The sequence below is a fragment of the Hordeum vulgare genome, chromosome 1H (genome assembly GCF_904849725.1).
Source record: "Hordeum vulgare subsp. vulgare chromosome 1H, MorexV3_pseudomolecules_assembly, whole genome shotgun sequence".
In the NCBI taxonomy this organism is placed as follows: domain Eukaryota; kingdom Viridiplantae; phylum Streptophyta; class Magnoliopsida; order Poales; family Poaceae; genus Hordeum; species Hordeum vulgare.
Window position 1 is genome coordinate 413,138,853 of NC_058518.1, and position 22,056 is coordinate 413,160,908.

Genomic DNA, 22,056 nt, shown 5'->3' on the forward strand with positions numbered 1-22,056 from the left:
GCGTTGGCCACGCGCCAAGTCTTCATGGGACGGCTCCCAGCAGTGGAGCCGGCTCCTCGAGCGGACGAGCCACGGTTGGTCATGATGATGGCGCCGGCTTCAGGTGGCTGGTTGGTGGCCGGCTCTATCGACGTCCCAACCGGCGTCGTCTGTGCAGCAGGGAGAGGATCGGCCGCATCGGGCGCATCCATGGTCATCTCCGGTGCCTCCAGGTTCAGCTCGGTGCGTCGGCCGCCTTGGCCTCCGGCGTGTCGGGGGTCACCTCGAGGTCCATAGGCGTGGAGGCGTCCGACTAGGACAGCTTGGCCGCTTCGGCCCTCGGGGTGCACCTCAGGGCCGCCTCGCTAGTTGGTGATATGTCTCCGTCGTATCTACTTTTCTGAACTCTTTTGCCCTTGTTTTGGACTCTAATTTGCATGACTTGAATGGAACTAACCCGGACTAACACTGTTTTTAGCAGAATTGCCATGGTGTTGTTTTTGTGCAGACATAAAAGTTCTTGGAATGACCTGAAAATTTACGGAGAATTTTTCTGGAATTAATGAAAAATACCTGCGCAAAGATCCACCGGAGGAAGTGTGCTAGTGGGCCAGAAGCCCCTGGGCCGCGGCCACCCCCCTAGGCCGCGTCGTGAGGGCTTGTGGGGCCCACGTTGCTCCACCGCCCCCAAATCAACTCTATTTATTCCGTCTCGCCCGGAAAAAAATCAGAGAGAAGGATTCATCGCGTTTTACGATACGGAGGTGCCGCCACCTCCTGTTCTTCATCTGGAGGGCAGATCTGGAGTTCGTTCTAGGCTCCGGAGAGGGGAAATCGTCGCCATCGTCATCATAAACCTTCCTCCATCGACAATTCCATGATGCTCTTCACCGTTCGTGAGTAATCTCATTGTAGGCTTGCTCGACGGTGATGAGTTGGATGAGATCTATCATGTAATCGAGTTAGTTTTGACGGGGATTGATCCCTAGTATCCACTATGTTCTGAGATTGATGTTGCTACTACTTTGCCATGCTTAATGCCTGTCACTAGGGTTCGAGTGCCATGATTTCAGATCTGAACCTATTATGTTGTCGCCAATATATGTGTGTTTTAGATCCTATCTTGCAAGTTGTAGTCACCTACTATCTTTTATGACCCGGCAACCCCGTAGTGACAATAGCCGGAACCACTCCCGGAGATGACCATAGTATGAGGAGTTCATGTATTCACTAAGTGTTAATGCGTTGGTCCGGTTCTTTATTAAAAGGAGAACCTTAATATCCCATAGTTTCAATTAGGACCCCGCTGCCACGGGAGGGATGGACAATAGATGTCATGCAAGTTCTTTTCCCTAAGCACGTATGACTACATACGAAATACATGCCTACATTAGAGTGACGAATGGGAGCTAGTTACTTATCTCTCCGTGTTATAGTTGTTACATGATGAATCACATCCGGTATACTCATCCATCACCGATCCACTACCTACGAGTCTTTTACTACTGGTCCTTGCTACGTTACTTTGCTGCTACTGTTGTTACTTGTTGCTGCTGTCGCTACTACTGTTACTTGCTGCTGTTGTCACTACTGCTATTCCTTGCTACTGCTGTCACTACTGTTGTTACTTTGTTGTTACTTGTTGCAAGACTTCTCTGGAGCCGTTGCCAGGGAAGAATAGTCCCCCGTCCACGTGCTATTTACTGGCGCCATTGATACAACAGTTAGGAATAGTCTGCCGTCAACAGATCTTTTTATGACACCGTTGCTATCATACCACTTTGCTACTGATACTTTGCTTGGAGACACTAATCTTTCAGGTGTGGTTGAAATTGACAAACTCAGCTACTAATACTTGAGAATATTCTTTCGCTTCCCCTTGTGTCGAATCAATAAATTTGGGTTGAATACTCTACCCTCGAAAATTGTTGCAATCCCCTACACTTGTGGGTTATCAAGACTATTTTCTGGCGCTGTTGCCGGGGAAGCACAACTATATTCTCTAAGTCACTTGGGATTGCCGTCTGCTGGTCACTATGAGGAATCCGAAAGATCCAAGAACTAAAATCTTGCCTTCCACTACGAGGACAGGTAAGGAACTGCCATCTAGCTCTACACTTGATTCACCTTCAGTTATGAGTAAGTTTGCGACATCACCTCCTTGTAGAAATCTTGATATGTCGCCTGTGCTTGATGATGCTACTTCTGCTGCCCATGATGCTTATGATGATGCTATGATTGATACCATGCCTGATGATGCTATGCTTGATACTATGCCTGATGATGCCATGCTTGATACTTCTTTGCCTGATGATGCCATGCCTGATACTGCTTTTCCACTAGGTGCATTCCTTGATGCACAAATTGCTAGAGTTGCTGCTAGACGTGATGATACTTCTGAAACTGCTGATACTATTGAAGTAGAACCTGCTACTATGCCTGAATTGCCTGTTATGCCTGAACGTTATGTTATGGAAGGAGAGATAGCTGAGGACTTTCTTGCATGTAAGGATAGCTATGATGTTCAGAAACTGCTGCTCAAGTGGAAAGAAAAATCTCTGAACGCTAGGACGAAATATGACCCGAAGTTTGCCACTTCGCCTATCTTTGTGACCGATAAGGATTATGAATTCCCTGTCGACCCTGAGCTAATCACTCTAGTTGAATCGGATCCTTTTCACGATTATGAGTCTGAAACGGTTGTACCCCATCTTACCAAACTACATGATATAGCCACCCTATTCACTAGTGAGGAAAAGATACGCCACTACTATATCCTCAAGTTGTTTCCTTTCTCGCTAAAGGATGATGCTAAGACCTGGTTCACTTCTCTTGCTCCTAGTTGTGTGCGTAGCCCCCAGGATATGGTCTACTACTTCTCTGAAAAATATTTCCCTGCCCATAAGAAGCAAGCTGCCTTGCAGGAAATATACAACTTTGCTGAAGTTGAGGAAGAGATTCTCCCACAAGCTTGGGGGAGGCTCATCCAGCTACTGAATGCTTTGCCTGATCACCCTCTTGAGAAGAATGAAATACTTGATATCTTCTATAATGGACTTACCGATGCTTCCAAAGACCACCTAGATAGTTGTGCCGGTAGTGTTTTTAGGGAACGAACCATAGAACAAGCTGAGATTCTGTTGAGTAACATCTTGTGCAATGAGAATGCTTGGACTATTCTCGAACCACCTCCTAAGCCAACTCTGAAGAAAAGAGGTATTCTATTCCTCCGTCCTGAAGATATGCAAGAAGCTAATAAATCTATGCGAGAGAAAGTCATTAAATCTGAAAATGTCAAAAATCTACCACCTATCGAAGAGATCCATGGTCTCGATAACCCGATACAGGTAGTAGAAGTAAATTCTCTGCGTAGGTTTGTTGAGAGTGACATTCCTTTTGATAAACCTGCTAGCCTATGCCTGGATGAATTTGATAACTTCGTTGCCAAACAACAGAGTTTGAATGATTATGTTAGCAGACAATTGGAACATAATGCTCGTATGCTTAGTCATTTAAGTGCTTGTGTGGACAAAAATGTCAATGATCTTAAGCTTCTGAGTAAACATGCCTCTATGGTTACTACTCAGGTAGAACAAGTATTTAAAGCTCAAAATGACTTGCTCAATGAGTTGAATGACAATCCTGTTAGAGTCGTCACTAGAGGCGGTAAAATGACTCAGGATCCTTTGTATCCTGAGGGTCATCCGAAGAGATTTGAACAAGATTCTCAAGGAGTTAGCACTGATGCACCTAGTCATCCTAGAAAGAAGAAGAAAGATGATAGGAACCTACACACTAGCAACCCTGTTTCTGCTACCCCTGAGAGTCCAAATGATGCCTCTATCTCTGATGCTGAAACACAATCTGGTGATGAACATGAGCCTAATGATAATATCAATAGTAATGTTCATGAAGATGCTCAACCTAGCAATGATAAGGATGTGGAGATTGAACCTAGTGTTGATCTTGATAACCCACAGCCTAAGAATAGAAGATATGATAAGAAACACTTCGCTGCTAGGAAGCATGGTAAAGAAAGGGAGCCATGGGTTCAGAAACCTATGCCCTTTCCTCCCAAACAATCCAAGAAAAAGGATGATGAGGATTTTGAGCGATTCATTGAAATGATCAGACCTGTCTTTCTGCAAATGCATTTGACAGATATGCTCAGAATGTCTCCGTATGCTAAGTAGATGAAAGATATTGTGACTAATAAGAGGAGGATACATGAGGTTAACATTTCCACCATGCTTGCTAACTATACCTTCAAGGGTGGAACTCCCAAGAAACTAGGTGATCCCGGTGTGCCAACTATACCTTGCTCCATTAAAGGTAACTATGTGAGAACTGCTTTATGCGACCTTGGAGCCGGTGTTAGTGTTATGTCTCTCTCTCTTTATCGTAGACTTGAACTGGATAAGTTGACACCCACTAAAATCTCTTTGCAAATGGCTGACAAATCAACTGCTTTCCCTATCGGCATTTGCGAGGATGTGCCTGTTGTGGATGCCAATGTCAATATCTTAATAGACTTTGTTATCTTGAATATTCCTGAGGACGATGCCATGGCGGTCATCCTCGGAAGACCCTTTTTAAACACTGCAGGAGCTGTTATATATTGCAACAAAGGCAATGTCACTTTCCATGTCAACGATAATGAGCATACGGTGCACTTTCCGAAGAAACAATATCGAGTACATTGCATCAATGCTATCGAAAAAACTTCATCGATTCTTATTGGGAGCTTTGAATGCCCTATTCCTCGTGTCAAGATGAAGTATGATTTGCTTGTTGGGGAGATACACATCCCCATTGAGGTAATCTAGTGACTATTCAAAAATTCTCCGTTCTCTTTTGCGATTCGAAAAGGTTTGTCAAGGAGACTTGATCAACCACACTGACGGATTTCTTTCGATGACCATGAGATGGATGAATCGAGGAGTCGCAAACCTCTGTTCCAAGCTTTCACTTTAGGTTGCTTAGAAGAAAAATGATAGAGTTAGTTTAGTTTTCCCTGTTTTCTGTTTTAGCATCTGGTAGAAAAGTACCCCGAAAATAAAAGTTCTCCGAACGCCGTGAAAATCTTGTATGATTTTTTTGGATTTTTTGAAAAATTCTGAGACAAAGAGCTTGTCTGGGGGCTGCACGAGTGGGCCACAAGCCCTGATGGCGCGGGCACCCCCTGGCCGCGCCACCCAGGCTTGTGGGGCCCACAAGCACCCCCTCCACTCACTCTTGCTCTCATCTGGTTCTCCTACCTCCAGAAAAAAATCGTTTCGTAGCTCAAACCCGTGTTCTTGCTCCTCTTGCTGGGATTTTCGATCTCTTTGCTCAAAGCACCGTTCTCTGAACTGTTTTGGGGAAATTACTCCTTGGTAAGTGACTCCTCCATTGGTCCAATTAGTTTTTGCTCTAGTGCCTTATACTTCGCGTATTTTTGTTGCCTTGGTGACCATGTTCTTAAGCTTTGCATGCTGATTTTAGCTGGTCCCAAGTAGTTTTGATGCGTAAGATGGCCTCTAGGCACTTGTGGGAGTATTTGCTACGAGTTTCGGTGAGCCTTATTCACTTTTCCTTAGAGTCACTAAAAGTTTCAGAAATTTTCAGAGATAGAAAAAGGAAAAGATGAGGAGGTTCTCAAGAGGCTCTTCAAGCCGTGACCCCAAGGATGATGGGAGTGAGAATAAGCCCAAGTATCTGGTCCCTCGAGTCGCAGAAGTTCGAGCGTGCGAGTGGCCAGGCGACGTGTTCTTACGCGCCGCTGGAATTTATGAGGACTTTTATCACTTGGTGGAAAACGAGGCCTTACCGCCTTCGTTGAAGATAAGTGTCTGCAATACCTCCTCCTCACTAATATCTTCGTAGAAAGCTTTAACTTCCATCCGAGGAAGAATCCTCCTATGGTTGAGTTTATACTTTATGATATCCCCTAGCACATGTCACTCCAGGATTTTTGCAATGTTTGCAAATTACCTTATGTTGGGGATATTCATGAACCTCGTCCACGGGACTTGGAAGCTTTCATCGGTACTATTGTTGTAGGAGAGGAGAGAGGAGTGTCTTGCGCTAGAGCTGCTAGCATTCATTTTCCCGTGCTTCGGTACTTCTCATTATTTGTGGGAAAATGTTTGATTGGCCGTGGGAAGGCTGGGTCACTTAGTTCCCCAGATCTTGCGGTCTTGCACGAAGCCATTTATAACGATAAAACTTATAGCTCGGGCGCTATAGTAGCTCAACGGTTGAACCTGGACCATTCTAAAGGTGTTGTCTATGGAGGTATCTATGCTACCCGTCTTGCTTGACACTTTGAGATACCTATTAGACTGGACGAGGAAGAAGAGATTCTTCTTCCCGAGAGATATCTAGATTACAATAGCATGGTTCGCCATGACTTTCTTGATAGAGATATAAATAGAAGGATGATTTATAACCTGGTATTTAGTTAGGGTACTCGTGGGACTATTACTTTGCCTGCTCCTTCTTTGTTCAATCTTCATGCAGGCACGTACATTATTATGCCCTCGGACATCTACGCATATTGGGCCTTGGCCCAACCACAGGTGCCCGTCCCCGAGCCACCAGTCGAGTACTAGACGCTAGTTTATCAGTGGGAGCCAGAGGAGCTCACACGGCAGTGGCATCCTCGGTCCACTCCGGAGTACCCCGGAGCTGGTTATTTCCCTCCTTGGGAGTAGACCAACTTAGGCCAAAAGCCTAAGCTTGGGGGAGTACGTGTTCTCACCGACTTTACATTCTCGCTTATGCTTTCACTTTGTTCGTCGGTGTTCACACTTTGCCACAATATCATCCATGCTAGTTTATTTTGTTTTTCTCGTTTTCTTTTCGTGTGTCTGTCTAGTTTGAAAAAACCAAAAAGATTTTCTTTTTCTTCTTTTGTTTGTTGGGAGCTTTCCCGTGTAAATAGTTTTCTTTTTCTTTGGGTCAAGGTAGAAGACCATGTTTACAATGTTTAGTGGCTTTTGCATGCATACCTGTTTAGCTTTCAAAGAACCATATTATTTTGCCTTCTCCTTTGTGTTTGCCTGCAGATTCCAGCATTCGTCCAATGCACGAGCACGCTTATTATTGTTCACATCGTTCGGTCGTGCAAGTGAACGGAAATAATGACGATACATGATGAAGTGATTGAGCCTGGAAAAGCTGGTATGAACTCGATCTATTTTGTTTTTGTAAATATGACTAGCTCATCATGCCTGATTCAGCTTTGTTGTGAGAGAAACATGTTTGCAATGACAACTTAGAGACCGTAGTTGCTTACGCCATGCTTACTTAGCTAGGAGTTTATAATGGTTTGTCTTGGATGCCCACATGAATGTTGAGATGACTATGATGTAGTATGATAGGATGGTATCCTCCTTTGAATGTTTCAAGTGGCTTGACTTGGCGCATGTTCACGCATGTAGTTGAAACAAAATCAACATAGCCTCTATGATGTTCATGTTCATGGTGATTTATGTCCTACTCATGCTTGCACTCAATGTTAGTTAATCTCAATGCATTTTGATGACTGTTGTCACTCTCTAGTTGGTCGCTTCCCAGTCTTTTGCTAGCCTTCACTTGTACTAAGCGGGAATACTGCTTGTGCATCCACTCCCATAAACCCAAAGTTGTTCCATATGAGTCCACCATACCTACCTATGTGCGGTATCTACCTGCCGTTCCAAGTAAATTTGCATGTGCCACTCTCTAAACCTTCAAGAAATAATATGTTTTGCATGCCCGAACCGCTCATGTGGTGACAGGGGGCTATTGGTATCTTCCATGCTAGGCGTGTTATCCTCGATATGTGTTTATTCACTATCATTCATGAGAAAGGGGCTGGTAATTGGAATTCCCAGCTCCATGCTCAAATCGAAAAGATAATTGCAAACAAAACTCCCCCAGGATTGAGGTTGGTATGGACGGTACCCGAGGATTCGGCTAGCCGTGGAGTGTGATTGATTGGTGGTGGGGGAGTCAAAACTTTACTTTTCTGTTTGGGAACCGCCTATAGCATGTGTAGCGTGGAAGATGTTGAGAACTCTTAGTCATTGCGTTGACAATGAAAGCATGCCACCCAAAATTATTATCTTTGTTTTCAAAGCTTGAGCTGTGGCACCTCTGCAAATCAATGCTTCCCTCTGCGAAGGGCCTGTCTATTTATGTTCCTGTTGAGTCATCCTCCTCTTATAAAAGCACCAATTAGAGAGCACCTCTGTCGTTTTTATGCTTTGCTTTTAACTGTGTTGAGTATGACTGTGACTGGATCTTCATTGCCTTGAATTACAATGTTTAGTCAGCCCTTGGTCTTTGAAGGTGCTCTGCATTTATGTTTTGTGGTCTCAGAAAGAGCTAGCGAGATACCATCTATTCGTACTACTTCATGATTGTTTTGATTGAAGTGTTGACGTTTGTGACTTACTATTATTTGCTCGCTAGCTGATTATGCCATTGATATGAGTTTACCGTGAGACCTAGATGTCATTTTCTTATGTGGTTTGCTTGTGATCTTGCTGAAATTCTGGTTATGAGTTAGACATAGTTGCAACAACAAGATCAAACAGAGTTCGTCAAAGTTTTTCTTTTGTCTCTTTTAGTTTTTCAACTGAACTGCTTGAGGACAAGCAAGGCTTTAAGCATGGGGGAGTTGATACGTCTCCGTCGTATCTACTTTTCCGAACTCTTTTTCCCTTGTTTTGGACTCTAATTTGCATGATTTGAATGGAACTAACCCGGACTAACGCTGTTTTCAGCAGAATTGCCATGGTGTTGTTTTTCTGTAGAAATAAAAGTTCTCGGAATGACCTGAAAATTTACACAGAATTTTTCTGGAATTAATGAAAAATACCTGCGCAAAGATCCACTGGAGGAGGTGTGCCAGTGGGCCACAAGCCCCTGGGCCGCAGCCACGACCCTAGGCCGCGCCGTGAGGGCTTGTGGGGTCCACGTGGCTCCACCGCCCCCAAACTCAGCTCTATTTATTCCATCTCGCCCGGAAAAAAATCAGAGAGAAGGATTCATCACGTTTTACAATACGGAGGCGGCGCCACCTCCTATTCTTCATTTGGAGGGCAGATCTGGAGTCTGTTCCGGGCTCCGGAGAGGGGAAATCGTCGCCACCGTCATCATCAACCTTCCTCCATCGACAATTCCATGATGCTCTTCACCGTTCGTGAGTAATCTCATCGTAGGCTTGCTGGGCGGTGATGAGTTGGATGAGATCTATCATGTAATCGAGTTAGTTTTGACGGGGACTGATCCCTAGTATCCACTATGTTCTGAGATTGATGTTGCTACTACTTTGCCATGCTTAATGCTTGTCACTAGGGCCCAAGTGCCATGATTTCAGATCTGAACCTATTATGTTGTCGCCAATATATGTGTGTTTTAGATCCTATCTTGCAAGTTGTAGTCACCTACTATGTGTTATGACCCGGCAACCCTGGAGTGACAATAGCCGGAACCACTCCCAGAGATGACCATAGTATGAGGAGTTCATGTATTCACCAAGTGTTAATGCATTGGTCCGGTTCTTTATTAAAAGGAGAACCTTAATATCCCGTAGTTTCCATTAGGACCCCGCTGCCACGGGAGGGATGGACAATAGATGTCATGCAAGTTCTTTTCCCTAAGCACGTATGACTACATACGGAATACATGCCTACATTAGATTGATGAACGGGAGCTAGTTACTTATCTCTCCGTGTTATAGCTATTACATGATGAATCACATCTGGTATACTCATCCATCACCGATCCACTGCCTACGAGTCTTTTACTACTAGTCCTTGCTACGTTACTTTGCTGCTACTGCTGTTACTTGCTGCTGTTGTCGCTAGTGCTGTTACTTGCTGCTGCTGTCACTACTGTTGTTCCTTGCTACTGTTGTCACTACTGCTGTTACTTTGCTGTTACTTGTTGCAAGAATTTTCTGGAGGCGGTGTGGGGAAGAATACTCCCCCGTCCACGTTGAAAGTGCAGTCATGCCCTTAATCGTGTTTTGGTGTTGCTGACAACACACATATAATTAATTAATCACTAATCCCTTTTAAGCTATTGTGAATGATCATGTGTTGATAAGGACAAGCTCATGTGCTAAAAAGGACAAGATCAAGACAAGCATTCCTGAGCACTACATGCTTGATTCTTGTGGATGTTCACATGGTGGACAAATGAAGATGAATACATAAGCTAGGCTTTCCACATTGTGTATGGGAGAGCTACTTGAAGACTTCATCATGTCTTGCTTTCAACTTGAGCCAATAAGGAACAACAACATCAAGCTCAAGTGAAAGGGCTAACTCAAAGGTATCAGTCCCTTTGACGTTAGTGGTGCGGAGTGATTATCAGCGAATAAAAGTATACACTCAAGTATGGATCATCGGTACCCTTTTATAATTCTTGAGTCTTTAGGGATCCCGCACTATTAAGAGGGGATCACAAGTTTAGCAATGAACTTGCTCAAACTACATCTCCACTGTTCTGCTCATACCACATATCCACTGCTCTGCTGTTATCTGTAATCGGAACCAATGCCTCGGACATCCGGCTTCCTCCGGACGTCCGACTGCGTCGGAAATCCGGAATCCTATACCAGAGAAATCAGAGCCATATAACTCGGACTTCCGGCTCCCTCCGGACGTCCGAGGGCCGGACGTCCGACCAGCTTCGGAAATCTGGAACTTTGCACCAGAGAAACTTGAGCCATATAACTCAGACGTCCCACCAATTTCAGAAATCCGGAATCTTGCACCAGAGAAGTTTTAGTCGAATAACTCAGACTTCCGGCTTCCTCCGGACGTCCGGTCCCTGTTCAACTACATAGTGGTTCCAGATATATATACATCCCTCGGACGACCGACTTCTGCCGGACGTCCGACTCCTTGTGGACGTCCGGACATCCGAGAACTGTCGGATGTCCGACCACTGTCAGACTTAAGTGACCCCAACGGCTGTTTTACTCTCCCCACTATATATACCCCCCCCCCTCCCACTTCGTGAGAGGGTGCCCAACACAGCCATATCCTCATAAAACACATTTCTACCTCACACACATTTGCTTACACCAAATCTTAGATCCCAAGAGCATTTGTGAGCCCCTTTGAGAGTCTTTCCAATCAAAAGATAGATCGTCTCCCTCTCCTTCTCTCAACCCAAGCTATTTGAGATTTGAGCAATTTTTGAGCATTCCCCGTGATCTTGTTACTCTTGGAGGTTGGAGACTCCTAGGCGGTAGGAGTTCTTCGGAGAGGAATCAATCCGTGTGATTACCCCCCGGAAAAGTTTGTGAGGGTTTGGAAGCCACCTCAAAGGCTTACCACTAGTGGTTGAGAAACGCTTTCGTGGTGTTATCTCAAAGGGAGAATAGGGTGAGCCTTCGTGGCGTTGGTGTGCCTTCGTGGTAACATCCACCTCTCTAATGGTGACTAGCTTCCCTCCAAGGAAGTGAACATCGGGATACATCTTTGTCTCAGTGACCTTGGTTATCCTTAACCCTAACTCCTTACTTGTGGTTTACTTGTGTTACTTGAGCATACATACATTGCATATTGTTTGTGCTCATTATATTGTGTTGGCTATTTCTTTGTACAAGATTAATCGTTCAAGCATACCCTCTATATCCACACGTTCACACTTGCAGCTTTTGATATATCGTGTGCTATAGTGTGATCTAGTATCTTGTGTCGTTCACCTACTTGTCGTGTGATATAGCTCAAGTAAGTTTGTGTAACTTACTTGTGCTTGTTAGTAACTATATTGTGTCCATCTTGGTAGATCGTGTTGTTGATACACGTTGCAGTGTCTAGTGCATTTAGGATTTGTGTTTGACAAGTATCCTCTTAGTTTATTTCCGCATTAGGTTTAAGCCAAATCCGAAGAAGTTTTTAAATAGCCTATTCACCCCCCCCCCCTCTAAGCGTCATCGAGGTCTTTTCAATTGGTATCAGAGCAAGGTCTCTCTTTAATTAGGTTTCACGACCTAGAGAGTATCGATGTCGACTATTGGATTAGTGCACAATGACACCTTTGACTTTGATAATCATGATACACTCCTACTCAATGGATCCTGTGGGTTTACCGATTACTACCACACTTAAAATTGAATTATACCCATGTTTGCATAGACCATATTTTCTCATATCCTCATAATGTTCATAGATCTTTGTTCGATGAGAAAGAACGCATACAGTTTCAACATAGGCAATCATGAGACAATAAATTCCATTTATTCATGATGTTATTACAATCTCAGGGACTTCTGTTACAAAAATTTCACTCCATGATCTCATGAAAAACAAGAGTGCTTCAGATTACACTAATTGCCGCGGTCAAAACTTAACTACTCCTTCTTAGCTTTCTTCCTTTGTGGACAATCGCTGGCAAAATGTCTTGCTTCCTTGCAACAAAAGCAAATGATTTCTGACAAGTCTCGAGGCGTCTTAGTGGTTGCGTTTGCTCCTTGGGTTCCCGGCTTCCTTCCTGAGCACATGTATTTGTGGTGGCCAAACTTCATACACTTGTAACATCTGACATGACTCAGGTCTATGTCTGCAGAGATTTGGTTCTTCTGAGGGTACTTGTTCTTCTTTCCGGTCTCCTTTATCTTGGCCAGTTCTTCTATTTCAAGTGGATCAAACTCCACTTCTTCCATCGGGAAGTTTCCCAGATACTCTTGGCTTCTCTTCGTGCAGTCTTGTGAATAATGTCCTTCTTCTCCACATGAGTAGCATGCATTGGAGAAAAATCTGGTCACACCTTGTCCATCAGGGTCTTCAATATTTTCGTTCATCACCGGTTCTTCTAGAATCTTCTTCTTGAGGGTTTCCTTTACTGCATCTTTCTGCTGCTTGACAACTCGTTGCACCTTGGGGTAAATGTGACACCGAGATGGGTAGTGGGTGGTTCCCTCACAAAGGAAACAAGTCACCTGACTACTTGGGCACTCCTCGGCTGGGTGATTTTCTTCGCAATGAGGGCATCCACCCTTGTGTTCTTCCTGGGTGTGTCCTATTTCTCCACAGATCTTGCATGCACAGGTCTTCTCCTTCGGATAATCATAGCACTTCCGAATGAGACGGGATCTTAACAGAGTCTTCTTGAATTCTTCCCAACTTTCTGCTCCACTAAATCCTTGTATGGCATGGTGCATTTTCCACCAGATAGCAGCACTTTGGGTAAAGTACTAGAGAGCGTGTTCCACTTCATGCTTCCTTGAGATCAAGTTGCTCCCGAAGTGGTTCTCCATGTTCTGAATCCATATCTCAGCCTCCAGTTGGGTCATTGGTCCAGAGACTACAAGTCCAGCTTCATACTCCATCTGGTAGGGTTGAGGTTTTGTGGATGAGATGGGTAAGAGAGGGAGGGAGATGCACACAATACAAACAATATTTTTGAGAATAGGTTTTATTTGTGGCCGTCGGAAAACACACACCAATGAAGGTTCACAATTCATCGTATCTAACGTGGCTACATAAAAGGGGTTTGGACTTCTAATGGTCATATAATTATCCGGACACTTCAGGGTCTTCGAATCCTTCGGGTCTTGAGAGTCTTCAATTGGTGCAGTTTCAACTGCATGATGAAATCCTCTTTACTTTGAAGTGGGAGTCGGTTGATCCTTCACGTGGTCAAAGGGGAAAGGGCGTTGTCTAACTATTGGAGGTGAGAGAGAACATTTGATGAAATCAGAAGAGATGAGAAGTGAAAGGTGTTCTCGAAAATAAGATTTTTTTGAGAGATCCTATCCTAAGAAATTTCCAGTTTCTAGGGTCACGTCCTACAGTCAACATGTGCTCTGATACCATCTCTGTAGCGACCCGACTCAAGACGAGTCAAGCCTCTGTGTTACTGTGCCATCCCTAGATCAGTATGCTGGCACACACAGTACACCAATGTATATATCAAAGTGCAATCACATGTAAAATAGCGTAAAACTGATATATACCTTAATTATCTCAGCGGAAGCAGTCAAGGGAGTGGAGTCCCAATAAACACCAACGGCAAGTTGAGTGTAGACCGTAACCCTGAATCGTACTCTTACTCGTCGAAGAAAAAGATCTGCAACATAAGACGTTGCAGCCGTGTAGGTCAGCATATTGAATATGCCGGCAAGTCACATATGAGAGGGGGTAAAATATCATCTATACTATATGCATATATGGCAGGTGGGGCTGTAAGTTTTAGCATAAAGCAAATTTTCTCCTACAACAAGAGGGGGCTAAAAGCAAAATGTTACTACTTTGTTGGTTGTTAACGAGATGGTTCCGCCAACCAGTTCTCGTACCCGAGTTGTCAATAATTACCCTCATCAAATATATTTAATGGTGTTGAGAAATCCAGATAACTCCAGTTCCTTTGGCTCAAGTTGTCCATGACCGTGGACATGGCTAATCGATTAGGTTTGAGTACTCTGCAGAGTTTTGCACACGTTCCCCACAAGATTTGATCGCCTCCGTGTATGTCCTCGCACTTCAGGGTGTTTGAAGACCGGATGATCAAAACATGGTCTTTCAACGGGTCCCTCTGAATCCCTGTCGGTGCCCATCCATTCCTACCGTTCGTCTACATCTGCTAGCACCGCCTGTCCAGAGTCGCCGCGTTGTCCAACCAAGCCAGAGCCCATAATGACTTGTGGCTGTGCAGGTAAGCCTTGGGTCTTGAAAATATCCGTCCGTCTCTTTGAGCCTGGGTGAAGCTTTCCGCAGGATGACATGGCCTCTCCAGCATCCCGGGCATCCACTAGGTTTTCCAGGGAGCCGATCAACCGTCCTTCACCCAGTGTTGCATTGCGTCCGAGGTCTTGAAAATCTTGTCTTTAGTCCGGTCTTGATTATAATATCAATCTCGCATCACTCGTGGTATACACTCAACCGATAACCCGTCTACTCAAGCATAGCATTAAGAAATTGTCGTCCCGGGGCCAAGTGTCGGGGTTGTTGTGTTCCTACCACATGATACTACAACTTATGCTAAAGTTTCCAAGTACCTAGGCAGCATGCAAATTGGGCAAAGAAGGTGATCTACCATGCATCGAAAACATAGGTAAAATAACATGATCAAAGATGACTTGCCTGGTGATGTTGACGAAGAAGAATTTCTCGAGAAAATAACTTGATAGACTACTCGCCACTCTCCGATGAAATCTATATAACAAACATATCATCCACATAAGCACTCATACTAGCAATCATTCTAGCAATCAAAACAAAAGAGAGAGCGAATAGGAAATCCAAGAGAAACTTCAAATAAGATTAGGGAGTCTTCTACTACGTCAAACACTAAATAGTTTTGTCTAACAGAAAAAATAACAAGAAACTAAGATATAAGTTTAATAAGGTAAAATAAAATGATTTTCACAAAACTTTTTGAAAGTAATCCGAAACGGGATTTGAAACAGCGGTGAAAACAATTGCACGTTACTACGGAGCTAGAATTGATTTCATGAAAACAAATAAAAATAAAATACAAACTTGTTGCAAAACTACTGTTGAACTAACATAAACAAAACAATAATCTTTCTGAAATAATAAAGTAAATATTTTAAAACAATTTACAGAAAAATAATAGCCATAGTCCTAAAAGAGCTAAAACAGAATCTGTTTTGGTAAAAACCCCAATTAAAAATATTTTAAAAAATTTTAAACTTAAACTACTGAAAGATATGATCAATAGGAAGTAGCAGCAAAAAGAATCAAATTAAAAGCTATTTTTAAACTCCCGTAATAAGCAAAATAAGCTTTAATTCAAATCTGATCTAACTCAATTTTTATAAATGCAAACATAGACAAATTATATATCTACAGAAACTGCATAAAATTTTTGATCCAACGCAAAAGGAATCACGTAATTCGGAGTTATAGATTAATATATATGAATTTTCTAAGATTGCAATTTTCTGAAAAAACTGCAATACGGGATTTCATGAATCTCACCGGAGTTAGTCGCCGGAGTTGGAGAAGACGACGGGAAGGTGGCTCCGGTGGCCGGCCGAGGCAGCGGAGGGGTCCAAGCGGGGGAGGAGGGCTCCGGCCGAAGGTTGGTGGTGCCGGCGGGGCGTGGGGCGACGGGAGGAGGCAGCAGGACCTCCGGCGAGTTCATGTTGAAGATGAACTCCGGCGAGGCGGGGGCTGCGGCTAGAGGCGAGGAGAGGTATGGTTCTTGGGGAAAATGGATAGAGGAGGGTGTGGGGGTTCTTATAGGGGCGACGGGAGGTGCTGGGAGGGAAAGAGCTTCGCGAATCCCGGAGGTGGGGATTCCTGTGTCCATGGAAGGAAAAATCTCTGTGACGTGAGAGAGACACAGGAAGAAGATGATCTCCTATTGGGCTAGAATAGGAAAGTGCTTAATGGGCCAGCTCTTATTTCCATTTAAAAGTGATTCCTTTCCTATTTTTAAAACTAGGAAACTAAAACGATAAAAAGGAAATCAAATCAATTCGAAATAAAGAGTTTCTATATACTAAAATTATCAAAAAAATAAAATATAGATGATGGGCATTTTTCCACGGCAAAAATAAAAACTTCAGAAAAAATTATTTTCACAAAATTGCCTAAAAGGTTTATTTTCTTTTGCAAATAATTTTCAAATGACCCTCTAAGTTTTAGGGTTCAAACAACTTTCAAAATGCCCGTGGGTTTGAGGGTCATGTTCCTCCTCTCTTTTCTGTTTGACACAAAGTATTTCCCGGCATTTCTTGCACGAAGAAAACAAATAAAAATGCAAGAGAATTCAAATGCAAATATCTTCGTTCAAATTCTTTATAGTTGAAGAAGTCATGTCATCTTCTCTCGTTGCTTTTAAAAGATTGAATTTGAATTCACCGGAGAAGGGGAAAGTCATTTTATTCCCTCTCATTCAAAAGTTTCGAAAAGTTTCAAATTTCACACAAGTTTCAATCACTCAGGCAACCAACAAACAATCTAATAATAATTATATTAACATTCCAAAATTTATAATTTTGGGATGTTACATTTCCCGTGTCCTCTTGATCAAAATATCTTGTTTCTCCCTAGTTGCTCTATGACTAATCATTTTGGGGAAATCAAGAAATATGAAGTACTTTTGACTAATGAAGAATCTGATTCACCAAAAGAATCATCATCAACTCCTCCAGTTCACATGTGCAAGAGGTAATAATGAGGTATCATCTTCCCTGTGCAATAACAATGATATTTGCGATGAGGATGATGATGATGACTTGACTGAAAATATCTATGTGATCAGTAAAATTCTTCATAAAGCTAAAAATAACGGTCTTCAAAGATTCCAAGATGTTCTTGCTTACTTTGAAAATTGTAATGATTCACTTAATCATGAACAAGCTAAAAGTGAACAACTTGAAAATGAACTTGAGAAGAGTCATCAAGCATGTAGAGACTTAAGATCTTCAAAAGGAGAGATTGAAGTTGCTCATGATAAACTTAAAAAGGATTTTGAGGTCCTTCTCCTTGAATGCAATAATGTCAAGGGAGAGCTCATCAAAACCTCTAAGATCTATGAGGAGCTTCAATCTACTCATGAGAAGTCTCTATTTGCTACTTACTCCTCTCATACTGTTGATGATACTTGTACATCTAACTCTACCTCATTTGAAGTGTCAACATTGAAGGAGAATATTGAGCTATGTGCTCAACTCGATTTACTAACTAGCAATTATGGGAAGTTGGAAGAAAGCCATGTAATGCTCACAAGCTCTCATGCCGATCTTCTAAGCCACCTTTCTTGATTGTGATGGCTCGATGAGGACTAGTGGATTGCTCCCCCATACTCCACTATGGGTGAGCCACTCTTTGGCACATCTTCACATGTCCATTATCACCATAATGGACGGCAAGCTTCAAGTATGATCTCTTAGTGATGCTCCACTTGAACTTGCACACCGCAACCTTGATGAATATCACCACTTGACGTCATCCTCCATGTGTTTTATGAGATCTTAATTTTGATGCATGCCCATGGAAACATACGTAACCCCACGAGGAACTCTCACATAGACCATGGGTTAGTACACAAAGCAAAATGGACAATGCTTACCATACCATAGGATCACTCGATCCCACTAAGTACACTTTCTAAGCTTTGTGTGTTAATCAACTTGATTCACTCTTTCACTTAGTCGTGATCAACCATGTAGCTTATCTTTTCTCATCATAAAGATGATGTCTTGAAGATAAACATGAATGTTCCCACAATCTTCTTCAAGACATGCTTGCCATAGGCTCAAACCTCACATGACCAAGCTTTGGATAGTTCCTTGAAAAATACCTTGGTCACACAAAATCTCCTTCTTATAACCCTAAAACAAATGAATGATCTTCACGCAATGCTATGGACAAACCTGAAAGTATAACCCAAAGCAACCATTAGTTCATAGGGATTGTCATCAATTATCAAAACCACACATGGGGCACCATGCTATTTCTGTTGGGGAACGTCGCATGGGAAACAAAAAATTTCCTACGCACACGAAGACCTATAATGGTGATGTCCATCTACGAGAGGGGATGAGTGATCTACATACCCTTGTAGACCGTACAGCAGAAGCGTTAGAGAACGCGGTTGATGTAGTGGAACGTCCTCACGTCCCTCGATCCGCCCCGCGAACAATCCCGCGATCAGTCCCACGATCTAGTACCGAACGGACGGCACCTCCGCGTTCAGCACACGTACAGCTCGACGATGATCTCGGCCTTCTTGATCCAGCAAGAGAGATGGAGAGGTAGAAGAGTTCTCCGGCAGCGTGACGGCGCTCCGGAGGTTGGTGATGACCTTGTCTCAGCAGGGCTCCGCCCGAGCTCCGCAGAAACGCGATCTAGAGGAAAAACCGTGGAGGTACGTGGTCGGGCTGCCGTGGAAAAATCGTCTCAAATCAGCCCTAAAACCTCCGTATATATAGGTGGGAGGGAGGGGGCCTTGCCTTGGGGTCCAAGGACCCTCAATGGGGTCGGCCGGGCCAAGGGGGAGGACTCTCCCCCCCCAAACCGAGTTGGACTAGGTTTGGTGGGAGGGAGTCCCCTTTCCTTCCCACCTCCTCCTTTTTTTTCTTTCTCTCTTGATTTTCTTCTCCTTGGCGCATAGGGCACTTGTGGGCTGTCCCACCAGCCCACTAAGGGCTGGTGTGTCTCCCCCAAGGCCTATGGGCTTCCCCGGGGTGGGTTGCCCCCCCCCAGTGAACTCCCGGAACCCATTCGTCATTCCCGGTACATTCCCGGTAACTCCGAAAACCTTCCGGTAATCAAATGAGGTCATCCTATATATCAATCTTTGTTTTCGGACCATTCCGGAAACCCTCGTGACGTCCGTGATCTCATCCGGGACTCCGAACAACATTCGGTAACCAACCATATAACTCAAATACGCATAAAACAACGTCGAACCTTAAGTGTGCAGACCCTGCGGGTTCGAGAACCATGTAGACATGACCCGAGAGACTCCTCGGTCAATGTCCAATAGCGGGACCTGGATGCCCATATTGGATCCTACATATTATACGAAGATCTTATCGTTTGAACCTCAGTGCCAAGGATTCATATAATCCCGTATGTCATTCCCTTTGTCCTTCAGTATGTTACTTGCCCGAGATTCGATCGTCAGTATCCGCATACCTATTTCAATCTCGTTTACCGGCAAGTCTCTTTACTCGTTCTGTAATACAAGATCCCGTAACTTACACTAAGTCACATTGCTTGCAAGGCTTGTGTGTGATGTTGTATTACCGAGTGGGCCCCGAGATACCTCTCCGTCACACGGAGTGACAAATCCCAGTCTCGATCCATACTAACTCAACGAACACCTTCGGAGATACCTGTAGAGCATCTTTATAGTCACCCAGTTACGTTGCGACGTTTGATACACAAAAAGCATTCCTCCGGTGTCCGTGAGTTATATGATCTCATGGTCATAGGAACAAATACTTGACACGCAGAAAACAGTAGCAACAAAATGACACGATCAACATGCTACGTCTATTAGTTTGGGTCTAGTCCATCACATGATTCTCCTAATGATGTGATCCCATTATCAAGTGACAGCACTTGCCCATGGCCAGGAAACCTTGACCATCTTTGATCAGCGAGCTAGTCAACTAGAGGCTTACTAGGGACAGTGTTTTGTCTATGTATCCACACAAGTATTGTGTTTCCAATCAATACAATTATAGCATGGATAATAAACAATTATCATGAACTAAGAAATATAATAATAACTAATTTATTATTGCCTCTAGGGCATATTTCCAACAGTCTCCCACTTGCACTAGAGTCAATAATCTAGTTCACATCACCATGTGATTCCAACGAATCCAACAGCCATATAGTTATGGGGTCTGATCATGTCTTGCTCGTGAGAGAGGTTTTAGTCAACGGTTCTGAAACTTTTAGATCCGTGCGTTCTTTACAAATATTTATGTCATCTTATAGATGCTGCTACTACGTGCTATTCGGAAATGCTCCAAATATCTACTCTACTATACGAATCCGTTTCACTACTCATAGTTATTTGGATTAGTGTCAAAGCTTGCATCGACGTAACCCTTTACGACGAACTCTTTAACCACCTCCATAATCGAGAAAAACTCCTTAGTCCATTAGTTACTAAGGATAAATTTTGACCGCTGCTAGTGATTCAATCATGGATCACTCTCTGTACCTCTCAACATACTTTGAGTCAAGGCACACATCAGGTGTGGTACACAGCATGGCATACTTTAGATTCTACAGCTAAGGCATAGAAGACGACCTTCGTCTATTCTCTTTATTCTGCCGGGGTCGGGTTTTGAGTCTTACTCAAATTCACACCTCACAACGCAACCAAGAACTCCTTCTTTGCTGATCTATTTTGAACTCCTTCAAAAACTTGTCAAGGCATGCATCTTGTTGAAACTTCCATTAAGCGCTTTCGATCTATCTCCATAGATCTTTGATGCTCAACATTCAAGTAGCTCAATCCAGGTATTCTCTTGAAAACTCCTTTCAAACAACCTTGTATGTTTTACAGAAATTCTACATTACTTATGATCCACAATATGTCAACCACATATACTTATCAGAAATTCTATAGTGCTCCCACTCACTTCTTTGGAAATACAAGTTTCTCATAAACCTTGTACAAACCCAAAATCTTTGATCATCTCATCAAAGTGTATATTCCAACTCCGAGATGCTTGCACCAGTCCATTGAAGGATCACTGGAGCTTGCATACTTGCTAGTATCTTTAGGATCGACAAAACCTTCTGGTTGTATCACATACAATGTTTGCTCAAGGAAACCGTCGAGAAAACAATGTTTTGACATCCTACGTGCAATATTTCATAAATAATGCATCAACAACTAACATAATTCTAACAGACCTTTAGCATCGCTACGAGTGAGAAAGTCTCATCATAGTCAACTGTTTGATCTTGTCGAAAACATCTTTCCGACAAGTCGAGCTTTTCTTAATAGTGACTTATCACCATCATCGTCTGTCTTCTTTTAAAGATCCATCTTTACTCAATAGTCCTATGACCATCAAGTAATTCTTCCAAAGTCTACACTTTGTTTTCATACATGGATCCTCTCTCGGATTTCATGGCTTCCAGCCATTTGTCGGAATCCGGGCCCACCATCGCTTTCTCCATAACTCGTAGGTTCACGGTTGCTCAACAACATGACCTCCAAGACAGGGTTACCGTACCACTCTGTAGTAGTACGCGACCTTGTCAACCTACGAGACTTGTAGTAACTTGATCCGATGCTCGATGATCACCATCATCAGCTTCCACTTCAATTGGTGTAGGCACCACAGGAACAACTTCCTGCGCCCTGCTACACACTGGTTGAAGTGATGGTTCAATAACCTCATCAAGTTCTACTACCCTCCCACTCAATTCTTTCGAGAGAAACCTTTCCTCGAGAAAGGATCCGTTTCTAGAAACAAACACTTTGCTTTCGGATCTAAGATAGGAGATGTAACCAACTGTTTTGGATATCCTATGAAGATGCATTTATCCGCTTTGGGTTCGAGTTTATCAAACTGAAACTTTTTCACATAAGTGTCGAAACCCCAAACTTTCAAGAAACGACAGTTTAGATTTCTCT